Raw genomic sequence first — 13,618 nt, forward strand, 5'->3', positions numbered from 1 at the left:
GGGTACTGACCCGTAACAGGTTGAGGGTACTGAGATCCATAACCAGATTGAGGGTAGGATTGATAATTGTAAGGTGCAGTTCCCATACTTGGAACATATGACTGACCTTGAGGCGGTTGATAACCTTGACTTGAGTATTGACCTTGAGGTTGATAACCTTGAGGTAAATACTGATACTGGGGTTGACCTTGACCTTGAGGTTGGTATCCTTGAGGTTGATAACTTTGGGGTTGATACCCTTGAGGTTGCCATCCTTGAGGTTGATATTGATACTGAGGTTGACCTTGGGGTACATATTGAGGCTGAGGTTGACCTTGAGGTAAGTATTGCACCATAGGTACATACTGACTTTGAGGTTGCCCCCCAGACACAATTTGTGTACCTTGAGGTTGCCCCCCAGGCGTTAACTGCGGTTGCCCCCCAGGCGGTAATTGGCCACCTTGAGGTTGGGAAACGGGAACTGAACCTGACATCATGTAAATGTCTCCTACACCCAATGGTATATTACCACTGTTTCCAGCAAATAACCCATGATCAATGGGTTGAGGAGATGCCCCCGCAAAGGTACCAGAAAGTGACTGATACCCAGTGGGAACAGAAGGACCGCCATGTAAAAAAGATTCAGGACTTTGTGTAAACACGGACGACTGACCAGACATATTTACAGGAGTATGAATACCTCCAGGTGGAAAAGGAGTACGAGGTGTGGAAAAACCGACTGAGTTGTCTAAAAAATTGGTTAACGCAAGGTACCAAGAAGTACTTCTAGGAGGACTGTAAAAGATGGATTCACGCTCCCTTAGATCAATAGTTAGTTGACCTTCAAGGTGAGAGACACCTATATCTTCTTCTGGAGCAAGTTCTTCTATAGCAATCAAACCAGAAGGTAGATTTTCGGTGATAATTCTTTCTATTCTCGGTGAATCAGGGACACTAGAAGTTGGAGTAACAGGTTCGGAAATTTCAGGTTCTTCGCCTGTTTCACTGGCAGATGAAAAACTACCAGCAAGCTCGGAAACTGTAACAGTTTCGGGATTGTAACCTGTTTCTAAACTTTGGTAATCTGGATGGACTACCAAGGAAGATTCTCCTTCTTCAGGTGAACCTACTCTACTGTCACTAGGAGGAGTTACAAGGACCTTTAACCCTTCGTACTGACCCGGAATGTCTTCAGGAGATTCACCCCGCGATTTACGGAGTTTTCTTAACAAATCTATTCCGGTAACAATCTCAGGAGACTTGCCCCGAAGTCTACGGGACTGTCTCGGTAATTCCGCCACAATTAAAGATTTTTAACTACAACACACGAAAACAAAGTAAAAATTTCAAATCAAACCACCTAAAGTCTTCTAAAGAAGCAAACAAATTTGAAGCACACGCCTAAATAATCTAGAGCGTCAAACCACACACAAACAGTAGTCTTCCGGACCAAAAGCGCTAGTTGGTGATTAGGCCCAACCTCGCAGGATTCAGTACAGAAATGGCGGGTGGAACAGTTACCCCGGCAACCTGCTTAATGAATAGACCGGCACAAGTTCCTCCACTTTAACCGTCTCGAAGTGAAGTGAACCCCCCGGAAAATCCAAGTGAGTATAACCGACGTCTGCTCCAGGTACAGTGGGACCTTCCCTCCACCGTCACCTCGGTAGAACCCTAAAGATTATGGTCACTAAAGTTACCAATCACAACAATTACACCTGGGGGAACAGTCTAAACTCCGACAGCACGCAAGGGCAGAGTAACAAGCTCCAATCCCCTTACCGGCTCCTTGACAACAATCCAAGGTTTACCGATAAGTGACCCCTGGCTCCTCGACAATGGTTAATCCGAGGTTTACCGTTTGTAATACGTACTGTCTGGCGTCGTTCCCAACGAGGGAGGAATGATCCCCTCACTGGTTCGGACACGAGCTCGTGCTTCTCCTTTAAGAGGAGCTTTCCCAGAGTATAATTGAAACAATTGGATTTAATCTACTCAAGATAAACTATCTGTTTGGTTTTGTAGTCTTGGAGAGTTAAGTACTCACCTACTCCAAGACCCTAGCCTAAGCTATGTTGGTGTTTCAGAGCCCTAGAAAAATAAAAATTACTAGATTGATTTTAATTTAAGCGTTACTTTTAAGGTTGTTTCTTAAGTCAAAAGGTGATGGAAGTGAAACCAGTGGTGTGTTGACTCGACTCGAAACCACTACAAAATGCACCTAGAATGATTTACCCACTACTTTACTTTTTCGATGAATTGCTTAACTAAAAAGTTGAGAGAATGCAATCTTTATAAAAGCAACTTCTTAATTGAAGACAATCAAAGAAACAATTCGTTTGTCTTTTCCAAGCATAAAAAACATGACCGCTCTTTACATGCACGAAAAAACTCTTTTTCTCTTTCAAAAACAAAAAGCTACTTGAAACAAGACTTTTTAAAGAAGATGTTTTTGTATTTTTCTTTTAATAAAGCAAATAAATCTAATATAACCAAAAATCAATCTTAACAACTATTAAAATCTATGAAAATGCACTCATAAGCAAACTAAAAGGTAAATTTACTCTAAGCAATCTTAACGAGGCCAAAACCAACAATGATTATTCTAAGGTGTTTTACTTGATCACAATCAAATCAAGGACTAGCTTATTGCAGAACCAAAAACTAGTCAAAACAAAACTCTAATCTTTTTGTTCTTTTGTAAAATGGAAATCAACACTTTATAAACAAGTAATTCGAAATTTGACCCAAAACAACTTAAATGGCAAGCTGCTCACACAAGGAGACTTTACGACAGGCCCGACTTCTAAGAAGGCTGACTAACCAGAGAGATCTAAGGCTGGACAACTTTCTACCGTCAAAGTCACTACAGGATCTATTGAAAAATCAAACCCTAGGCCTAAACTTCGTTGAAATCCACTAAAACACTCAAAGCTCACAAAACAAGTCTAGGTGAAAATTCTTGACAGGGTACTAAAGGATCTGGGTAGAAAACACTAAGAAAAATCAAAATCTAAAAGCAATTAAAGCAAAAAATGGAATTTTCCTAAATTTTACAGGAAGACGCAGGCAACCCGTTACAACAGGTGTGGGCCCGCTCTGTGCAAACGGCAACAGCGCGTCCAAAGACGCACTGTGAAGTACTCAGAGGGTGCGTCCTTCTGGAAAAGTTGACAAAAACCAAATCTAACTAAATCTAAAGCTAAGCCACCCAAATACTAATTCTCACAGTCAAAAACCAGAAAATAAAAGTAATTTTCATAGAGCAAAGTTCACACAAAGGAAAAGACTCTCTCATTAATGGATTCCCCAGCGGAGTCGCCAATTTGTCGTGGCGGAAAAAGTCGTTTGTGCGGACACAACTGACCTCCCTAGGAGTCTAAACTCTCTAGCGACAAACAAGACAAAATGGAGTGATCTTTCTCTAAATATACCTTTTAAAACATGAAAACTACAAGTGTTTAGGCTTACCTTATTCCAAAACGCGGTTGTTGTAGTCCGTCCTTGCCGATCCGGATGAGCTCCTCCTTCAAGTCAATTCCTGCAACCACAAACAATCAAACAATTACCAAGAACTTGCATTTCATATAATAAAACATATATTCAACATGCAGACCAAGGAACACATGAAATAACTCATTAACACAAGCTATTGAGAAAAATAAACCAGTTTGTATTAATAACGAAACAAAGAAACTCTTACAACCTGGCCTTGGTGTTGTGCAAGTTCCTCCCAGGGTCCATCAAGGGTTTTCCTCTACTTTGACAAAGCTCACCCACTTCCAAGTAGAATCAAGCAAAGACAATCTCTCCTCACAAGGTTCTAAATGGGAGTCCTAATTCCTGCAGCATTTACCCAAAGAAAATGTATAGTTCCAACCTCTCCTCCCTCTGGCTCAATGTCTTTATTTATAGTGCTGTAAAGAGGTTATTCAGGTCCACCATCAATGGGATAATCCCCCTCTTTGGGTGGGATAGCTCCCATATTGATGGGATAAGTTCCCCCTTAATAGAGATACATGAACCAACTGGAGGCGCATCCAATTCATCAAACCGACCTCTAGAAAGTTCTAGAAGTAACCACAAGTAACTTTTTTAAGATGAAACTCGCGCATTTTGCCTTTTACAGAAGGACGCACCTGTCCCTTAACATACAGAGCGTCCAAAGACGCACCTTTTGTGAACATGGTCAGCGTCCCCGCAGGTGAGGCTAGAGAGAACCTACGACCCCAGAGATAAACATATTTTTTTACAAGACTTTCTCTCTTCTTTGAGTTTGAGATGGATAACAGAGGCATAAGACTTGCCTAAGAGGATAGCATGACTGTTGATTTGAGCCATACTAACTGTAAGTGGTCATGGTGACATTTTTTAGTGTAACACTTGACGAAGTTTACTTCTTCCTCTTCTTCTGAAATATGTCCTGATTCATTGAGTTCTTCTCTTCCTAAAGCTTTGAATGCGTCTTCTCTCATGTCTGATGGACCTCCTTTTCTCATTTCGAAAGCAGTTAAGATTTCGTGCAGCTATGTCATAGTGATACTCTGAAGATCCTACTTTTCTTCTATGGCATAAACTTTTGATTCAAAATTAGTAGACAAGGATCTTAAAACCTTTTCAAATAAAATAACTTCTTTTATCTCTTCACCCATGTTCTTCATGCAATTAACAATCTCATCTATACGTAATAAGAAATTAGTTATACTTTCATCATTGTGCATTTTGAGAGTTTCATATTGAATTATGAGAGATTGCAGTTTTGCATGTTTTACTTGATTGTCTCCTTCATAGCTTAGAATGTGTTATGAAACCAGCTCAAGAAAAGATAGAAAAGATAGATCAACGCCTTAGAATTTAGCCTCTTCGAGGGGACAACCTTCTTTACATTACATAAATGAACAATTCTTCGATGATTCAAATGACAAAACCTCCTTTCTATATATAGGAGTCTAAGGAGTCACAATATAACCCATCCGATGTAACAATAATAATATAAAGCCACAAAAATAACAATAGAGGGATTCTATGGGGCATAGTAATAACAATATGGGGATAATAGGGGCACAACAATATTAATAAGGGATGCAACTACAATAGTAATGGGGTAATTACTAGTATTATAGGGACCCAACATGCCCCTCTCCTTCAAAAAAAGTGTTGTCCTCAACACTTGAGTAGTTCTGGAAGCTTCTGTATAAAATTCTCATCCTCACATGTGGAATCTTTGGTGGATAAGTTCTTCCACTTGATAAGATACTCTGAACTTGATCAATTTCGTAGCTGTCGAGTTCTTGTTTCTGTGACTGCTTCCGGTTCCAATATAATTTTTCCTTCCTCGTCAAGTTCTGGCAATATTGTTTGAACTGGGAGCTTTTCACCTATAAACTTCTTTAAGCATGAAACATGGAAAACTGGGTGCAATTGAGAAGCTGCAGGAAGCTCCAATTTTTATGCCATAGTACCAATCTTTTGAAACACCTTGTATGGACCATAATACTTTTGTGATAATTTATTATCCTTCTTAGCTTGCTTGAGGGACATTTGCTTATATGGTTGTAGCCGTAGGAATACCCAATCACCTCCATCAAAACTTCTTTCACTATGACGTTGATCTACATGTTGTTTCATTCTATTCTGTGCCAACATGAGGTTATCCTTTAAGAGTTGGAGGACTTGTTGTTGATGTTTGATGTGATGTTCCACTACTTGAACCTTAGGATTTCCTTTTAAATATGATGTGATGGATGGTGGCTAATATCCATAAAGTGCCATAAATGGGGTCATTTTTGTTGCTGTATGGAAGGAAGTGTTATACCACAATTCAGCCAGAGGCAACCATTTGACCCATTATGTCTATTTATCAGATACAAAGCAACGAAGATATCCTTCCAAACATTTGTTTACTATCTCAGTTTGCCCATCATATTGAGGATGATAAGATGAGATATGAGCTAACTGAGTACCAAGACAAGAAAATAATTATGCCCAAAAATGTCCAGTGAAAATGGGATCTCTATCACTTACAATAATCTTTGGGTTTCCATGTAGCTTTTGAATTGTTTCCATAAATGCAGTAGAAACAGTACTAGCTTTAAATGGATGTGATAATGAACAAAGGTGTGCATACTTGGTAAGTCTATCAACTACCACCATGATGACACTCTTTCCCTCAGACTTGGGTAAACTTGTGATAAAATCCATTGAAACCTCCTCCCAACGTTGGCTTGGAATGGATAGAGGTTGTAATAGACCCGGTGTCTTAATTGTTTCAACTTTATTTTGTTGGCAAACCAAACATTTCGCTACAAATTTTTGAATATCTGATTTAAGGCCATCCCAAAAAAATTCCTTCTTAACCCTGTGGTAAGCTTTTAAAAATCCTAAGTGCCCTCCTAAGGGAGAAATGTGCAATTCCATAAGAATATTTTGTTTTAGTTGGGAATTCTTACAGAGGTATAAGCGATCTTTGTACCATAAAGAATCATTTTTCCAGCTAAATGTGTGAGACGTACTGGAATCTTGTTGTAACTTTCGAATAAGTGCCCATACTTCTTTGTCATTCTTCCATTCCTCCCTTGCTTCTTTTATCCAATCTGGTTGGATAATAGAAATGGCGCACAACAATGTTTCCACATCCTCATCCTTTCTTGAGAGTGCATCTGCCACCACATTTTGCTTCCCTTTTTTGTAGATGATTTCAAAGTCATAACCCAACATCTTTGTGACCCACTTTTGTTGCTCTTCAAAGGATAATCTTTGTTCTAAAAAGTATTTAAGGCTATCATGATCCATTTTTACCTTGAAGTGTCTTCCCATTAGGTATGGTCGCCATTTCTTAAGTGCATGGAGTATTGCCAACATTTCCCTCTCATAAATAGCTTTGTGTAAAAACTTTCCCTTGATTGGACGAATTTCAAAAGCAATGGGTCTTTCATCTTGCATTAAAATAGTAGCAATTCCATTTCCTGAAGCATCGCATTCCACAATAGAGGTTTTTGTGAAGTTCGTTGTAGCTAAGATCGGTGCTTGGCACATTGCCTCTTTAAGATGTTCGAAGGCCTTTGTTGCTTCTGGAGTCCATGAAAATGCATCTTTCTTCAATAATGTTGTTAGAGGTGTTGCTATTCTCCCATAATTCTTAACAAACTTGCGATAATACCTTGTCAACCCAAGAAATCCTCACAGATGCTTTATGGATGTGGGGATTTTCCATTCCTTAATGGCTTTAATTTTGCTAGGGTCTACCTTAACTCCTTCATGAGATACAATATGACCTAGATATTCCACCTCTTGCACTGCAAAGAAACATTTGGATCTTTTTTCATATAATTGTTTCTCCTCCAATAGTTGTAGCACCCTGTCAACATGTTCAACATGATCCTTCCAAGACTTGTTGTAGATTAGTATATCATCAAAAAATACTAACACAAATTTTCTAAGGAATGGTTTGAAAATGGAATTCATCAAACCTTGAAATGTTGAAGGTGCATTGGTAAGGCCAAAAGGCATGACCAAAAATTCATAATTACCCTCATGAGTTCTAAATGTTGTTTTTGGAATGTCTGCAATCTTCATTCTGATTTGATGATATCCTGAACGAAGATCCAACTTGGTGAAGTAAATTGATCCATGCAATTCATCCAGTAATTCATCAATGACGGGATTGGGAAACTTATCTTTAATAGTGAGCTTGTTGAGCTCCCTATAATCCGGACACATGTGCCATGATCCATCCTTCTTGTGCACTAATACTACTAGAGCAGAGAAAGAACTTTGACTCGGTTGAATTATACTATCCTCTAGCATTTCTGCAACCATACGTTCAATTTCACTCTTTTGGGCATAGGGATATCTGTACGGCCTGATGTTTGGAGGAACACTTCCTGGAATCAAATGAATAGCATGATCATGATCACGAATAGGTGGGAGACCTTTGGGAGTCTCAAATACCATGGAATGATTGTCCAAGACTTTTGGAGATCTGGAGAAATAGATGACCTCTTTGTTCCTTTTTTAGAAGCTTTGTCATACCATTAGAGCTAATTATCTTTCCCGGTTTCCCTGCAATACCCCTTAATTCAACTTCCTTTCCTTCCACGGAAAATTTCATGAAAAGTTCTTAAAAATTGAAAGCTATTTTACCCAAGGATTGTAGCCATTGTACTCCTAGTACAACATCAGCACCTCCCATTGGAATGGAAAGCATTGGGCTAGTCAATACATATTCTCCCATCGATAGCTTGATATTATGGCACTTTCGAGAGCAATTTATTGTTCCTCCATTTGCAACCATCACTTGACACTCTGGTGCTGGGTATAAGAAGCAATTCAATTCTTTTGCTACCTTACAATGAATAAAATTGTGGGTACTTCCTAAATCAATCAACACTAGTACCTTTTTCTTCTTGATTTGTCCTTCTATCTTGATGGTTTGAGGAGTGGTAATTCCCACCAATGCATTACAATATATGGTCGGATTCATTTCTTCTTTATCTAGGCTTTGTTCCTAGAGTATATCCTCTTCTTTTGACCTTTCTTTCTCCTTTTCTTCTTCCTCTTCACAATCTATGTAGAATAATTTCTTCTTAGCACATTTATGACCTTTAGTGTATTTGCTATCACAACTGTAACAAAGCCCTTTTGCTCTTTTTTCTTCCAATCGTTGTGGTGTCAATCTTATAGGTTGTGGAAGACTAGGAGCAACCACACTTCCATCTTTATAGTTGAGAGTGGTATGCTTCTTGGTTGCCATAATTTTGCTTTCCATTGTTCTTGCTAACCTGAATGCCGTCTCTAATGAATCAGGTTCCCAAATTCAAACATCATGTTGTATATTATCCTTTAAAGACCCTATGAACACATCAATCCTATGCTCCTTTGGAATATCTTTTACCCTTATGTTCAATTTTTGGAACTCCTCAATGTGCTCCATTATTGAACCCTTTTGTTTGAGACTTATCAATTGGCTAAAAAAAGTGTTGCTTTTTGTATACTCATAATGTGCTATCAATTCTTCTGTAAAAATTTCCCAAGTGATAAATTGTTTACGAGAGCAAAGCCATTGATACCATTCAAACTGATTTGGTTCCCAATATAAAGATTCCATACATACCTTTTGTGTGTTTTGCACATTATTGAGATCAAAAAATTGCTCCATTTGTAATATCCATGTTGCGGGCTCCTTGCCATCAAACTTCATATCGATTTTTGGAATATGGTGGGTTTTCGATCCCACATTAGAGTCTAAGAAATCATTATTAACATTTCTTTTGTTCGCATCATGCGTTTCCTTTACTACCTTTTCACCATTGGTAAGTATTTCTTGTAGACAATTTGTCAAATTTGTCTTCAAATCTGCCATGCCTATCTTCAAATTTGTGTTCAAATATATCTTCAAGTTGTCCATCTTAGCTTCCATGCCATTTATCTTAGCTTCTGTTAGCTTTTGTGACAGTGACATTTGTTGCACTTGTTCTTGTAGTTTTGATATATCATGTAGCATTTCTTCCTCTTCTTCATGAGTCATGCTAGAGCTTTCAGGTTCCTTACTAGGTGTTTGCATTTTCTTTCCTTGAGGCATCAGTTACTGATAATAATGCTCTACTATGCCCTTTGAATTCCTTCAAAATAAATTTTCAAACCAAGCTTAAGCAAAAATTTAAGAAAATCTACACAACATTTTTCACTTTGTGGGAGCTCGATATTCCCTCTGATGTATCTTTGTACTTTCCAATCATCTAGTTTTGAATTTGTGATTTGCAGTAGCCCTCTACGTCTTCTTTCCAATGCCACAAGTCTGACCCAAATTGGATTCTCCAAGGAAGAGTTATGTGAAATCTCCCACAGTGACTTGATTATAGACTAGTTCAGTAGAGCGAACTTGTACAACGTGCCACGAGTCACTGTTTCGACATTTGGATCTGAAAAATGCACACAAGAAACTACAGTCCGTCCTCTTTCTGTACCTTCTTACGAAATTTCAATCTGATCCCCAAAGAGAAAGTTATGACTATTTTCCCTAGGTCACCGGTTTGGAATGTAATTCAGGAGTTTGCAAAAATACCAACTTCCTCAGATCATATCTCTGCAAATATAGTGTTAAAAACTCTGAAATTTAGACCCGAGGTTTAGCGCGATTTCTTCTAAAATGGGTTTTTGCAACTTCTGAAACGTCACAGAAAAAAAGTTAGAGTGAAAATGCCACAATGACTTGTTTGGAGCAGCAAAACCCTAGAATCCAAAGCTCTGATACCAAATGTTATGAAACCAGCTCAAGAAAAGATAGAAAAGATAGATCCACGCCTTAGAATTCAGCCTCTTCAAGGGCGAAACCTCCTTTACATTACATAAATGAAGAATTCTTCGATGATTCAAATGACAAAACCTCCTTTCTATATATAGGAGTCTAAGGAGTCACAATATAACCCAGCCGACCTAACAATAATAATATAAAGCCACAAAAATAACAATAGAGGGATTCTATGGGGCACAGTAATAACAATATGGGGATAATAAGGCCACAACAATATTAATAAGGGATGCAACTACAATAGTAATGGGGTAATTACTATTATTATAGGGGCCCAACAGAACGATCTTGTCCCATATTTCTTTGGTGGTTTTGAGCTGCATAACCTTGACAAATTATGATTGTGACAGACTCCCCAATAATGTATTGACAGCCTTGGCATTGGTTTCATATTCTTTTTACCTGCCATATCTATAGGAATTGCTGATGGAAATGTATATCCTCCTTCCACGATTTCCCAGACATCTGTTCCAAGAGATTGAAGATAGTATGTGGTTCTTACCTCCCAATAAACGAAGTTGCTCCCATCAAATATTGGTGGTCTAATGGATCTCTCTCTTTCGTAGTTACTCATGATGATAGATCTTCCTTCAAGTGATCAAGCTTCTTTTGAAGCACCTACTCTGATACCAATTGTTGGAAATAATACTGAGGGGGGGTGAATCAGTATTAGCAAGTCAATAACATTTCATTTCCATAATCAGATTTATATACGCTACTTCTATTAATTAAACTTGCATGCATACGTAGCTATATGTAAAGCAACTAGTGTATACTCTTCAAACTTATAACTTAGTTAATTCATCATATGTTGATCTATAATATGTGCATCAGAACCATATAAATTGTAATCAGGTGCAGTAAAACAGAATAGACAATCACACACATGAACACAAGATATAAGGTGGAAACCCAATGTTGGTGAAAACCACCTACTGCAGTCATCTCTATCTTCCTTTAATAAGAAACGTCCTTTTAGAATTTTTGTACTGGTGCAGACTTATACCAGTACGCAGGCTTCTACCTGCAGAAGGCTACAACCTTCTCTCATTCTCCAGCTTCTCCTGCAAGGGAGCTACAACCCCCTAGCTCTTGTAATAGCAATTGTGTTTACTAGTACGCAGATGCAGGCCTACAGAAGGCTACAACCTTCTATTTTCTTCCAGGGACCACGTTTCATAAATTTTCAGGTTGGATCCATCAATAACATCAATCAACCATCAATTATATCTGCGTCAACCAATCTCCTTTGCACCAACAAAAACTGAATTAATCAATCACTTCTTAGAATGTTGTAACCAAAATACAGTAACAGTAACCAGAACCCAAGCTAGAACCCAAAACACTGCAACAGCAAAACCCAGAACACTGCAACAGCAAGCAAAAGTAGCTAAAGTATATTTTAATTAGGTATACGCTACTTCAATGTGTCGAACCTGCATAGATACGTCATTATCTCAAGGAGAACCTGCGTATACGTTGTTTTGATATGCAGAACCAGTGTGTATATGTGCCTTTGCTAAAGTGAACCTGCGTACAAATCCGTAAATGATGATTTAAATTTTACAAAAATTCCAGACATTAGTTATACCTAGATCATCATATTTACAGCTTACAACATGCGCCAGTTATTCAAATAAAAGATCAAAACCAGACAATGATACTTCTCTTCAAGCCTTAAGATCTTGACCCACCAATAGAACTTATCCTTCATCAAGCGCTCAGGTTCATCCTTGATTCAGATCCAGCTATGCACCATAACCCAATAACCTATATTCTAGATCTTGCTCTTCATTAGATATCCAATTCATCAGTTCCTTTGCCTAATGATCTTCTCCTCCTTTTATAGTCTTAGGCCTTACATAATACCATGGTCCAAAACCACTTAGAATCGATACCTTGGAGCAAATACCTGGGGTAAACACTTCGAACGAGATACCTTGGACCAATACAATGCATCAAAATTCCATGGACCAAATACCACGAATCAAAACAAAGTTTTCCAACATGGACGCACCTTTATTTCCATGAGAGTGTGTGTGTACGCTATATGCGCCTTTTGGTTTGTGAACCTGCGTGTACACACGGCTTGGTCAATGGAGAACCTGCGTATACCTCTCTTTATTCATTCTGTAAGCCTGAACTGTGATCTGTAACCTATGTGAGTTGCCATCAAGGACAACACCTGTATCATAGTGCCAAATCTGTGTCATAATTCCAACATGAGATGTATTTGTCTTTAATTATAGTTGTGATTGAGATCTGTTGGTTAATATGCTCCTTTTTTAAGGACCTGTATTATTGTTATATTTTTTCATATCTTGACTACATTCATTTTATGTGTCACTTTTGGTTGGTTCTAGTGTTATTAATATCGGTGATCATAACAAACTTGTGCTACTACTATTTAGGTTCATCCTACCTTATAGCTTTGGTTATGTGCATTTTTTTTCACTTTTAAATAGCACAAAATGCCTAAAAATTATACTTATATTTCTTCTGAAATAAAATATTTTTTCATGAAAAAAATACCAAAAATAAAAATTTATATACATTTGACAATTAAATCAATTAGCAAAGTAACTAATATCGTATTGGTAATACCACATTTCCAATTCTCAAAATAACTATTAAAAATAAATGGGTTAATAATTTTAAAACTTATTTTATTTTATTTTCATAACATAAAATCATTAATGATATCAAAATATCAACCCATGATCCATATATCATAACATTAAAATTAGTTAGCATCAATTCATATTGATAACATTATCTTATAATAATACCAATATAAAATATTATAAAATATTTTCTTATTGAGTTTCTCAAAAGATAAATTGATTAGATATAATTTTTTAATATAATATTTGCAATTCCCAAAACAATTATTAACAATAAATTACTTGATAATTTTGAAATCCTATTTCATTTCATTTTCATAATATAAAATCACTAATAATACCAAAATATTAATCATAATATTAAAATTAATTAATATTGATTCATATTAATAATAATATCATATATCATGAAATCTATCAATTTTGATTTTATGTATTGTGCATGAGTGAAAATTATGAAAGGAGGAGCTAATTATGTAAACTAAAAGGGGCAATGGGGGAAGCTAGTGTTTGAAACAGGGGGTGATATTAGCAAACTGGTAAACATGGAGGGACAAGGAGGAGGGAGCTCCAACCCCTCCTAGAGTAACGTGGTCTTGAAAAAAGGTAGAGGGACAAGTCAGAGCAAGAAGAAAAACACCATGGAGAAAGAGGCAAGAATCACTGAGACACAAGTGCCAGAAGGCAGCGGACCCTAGGATGAGAG

The sequence above is a fragment of the Pinus tabuliformis genome, chromosome X (genome assembly GCF_031772625.1).
Source record: "Pinus tabuliformis cultivar Carrire ecotype Pingquan chromosome X, CPIR1, whole genome shotgun sequence".
Lineage (NCBI taxonomy): Eukaryota > Viridiplantae > Streptophyta > Pinopsida > Pinales > Pinaceae > Pinus > Pinus tabuliformis.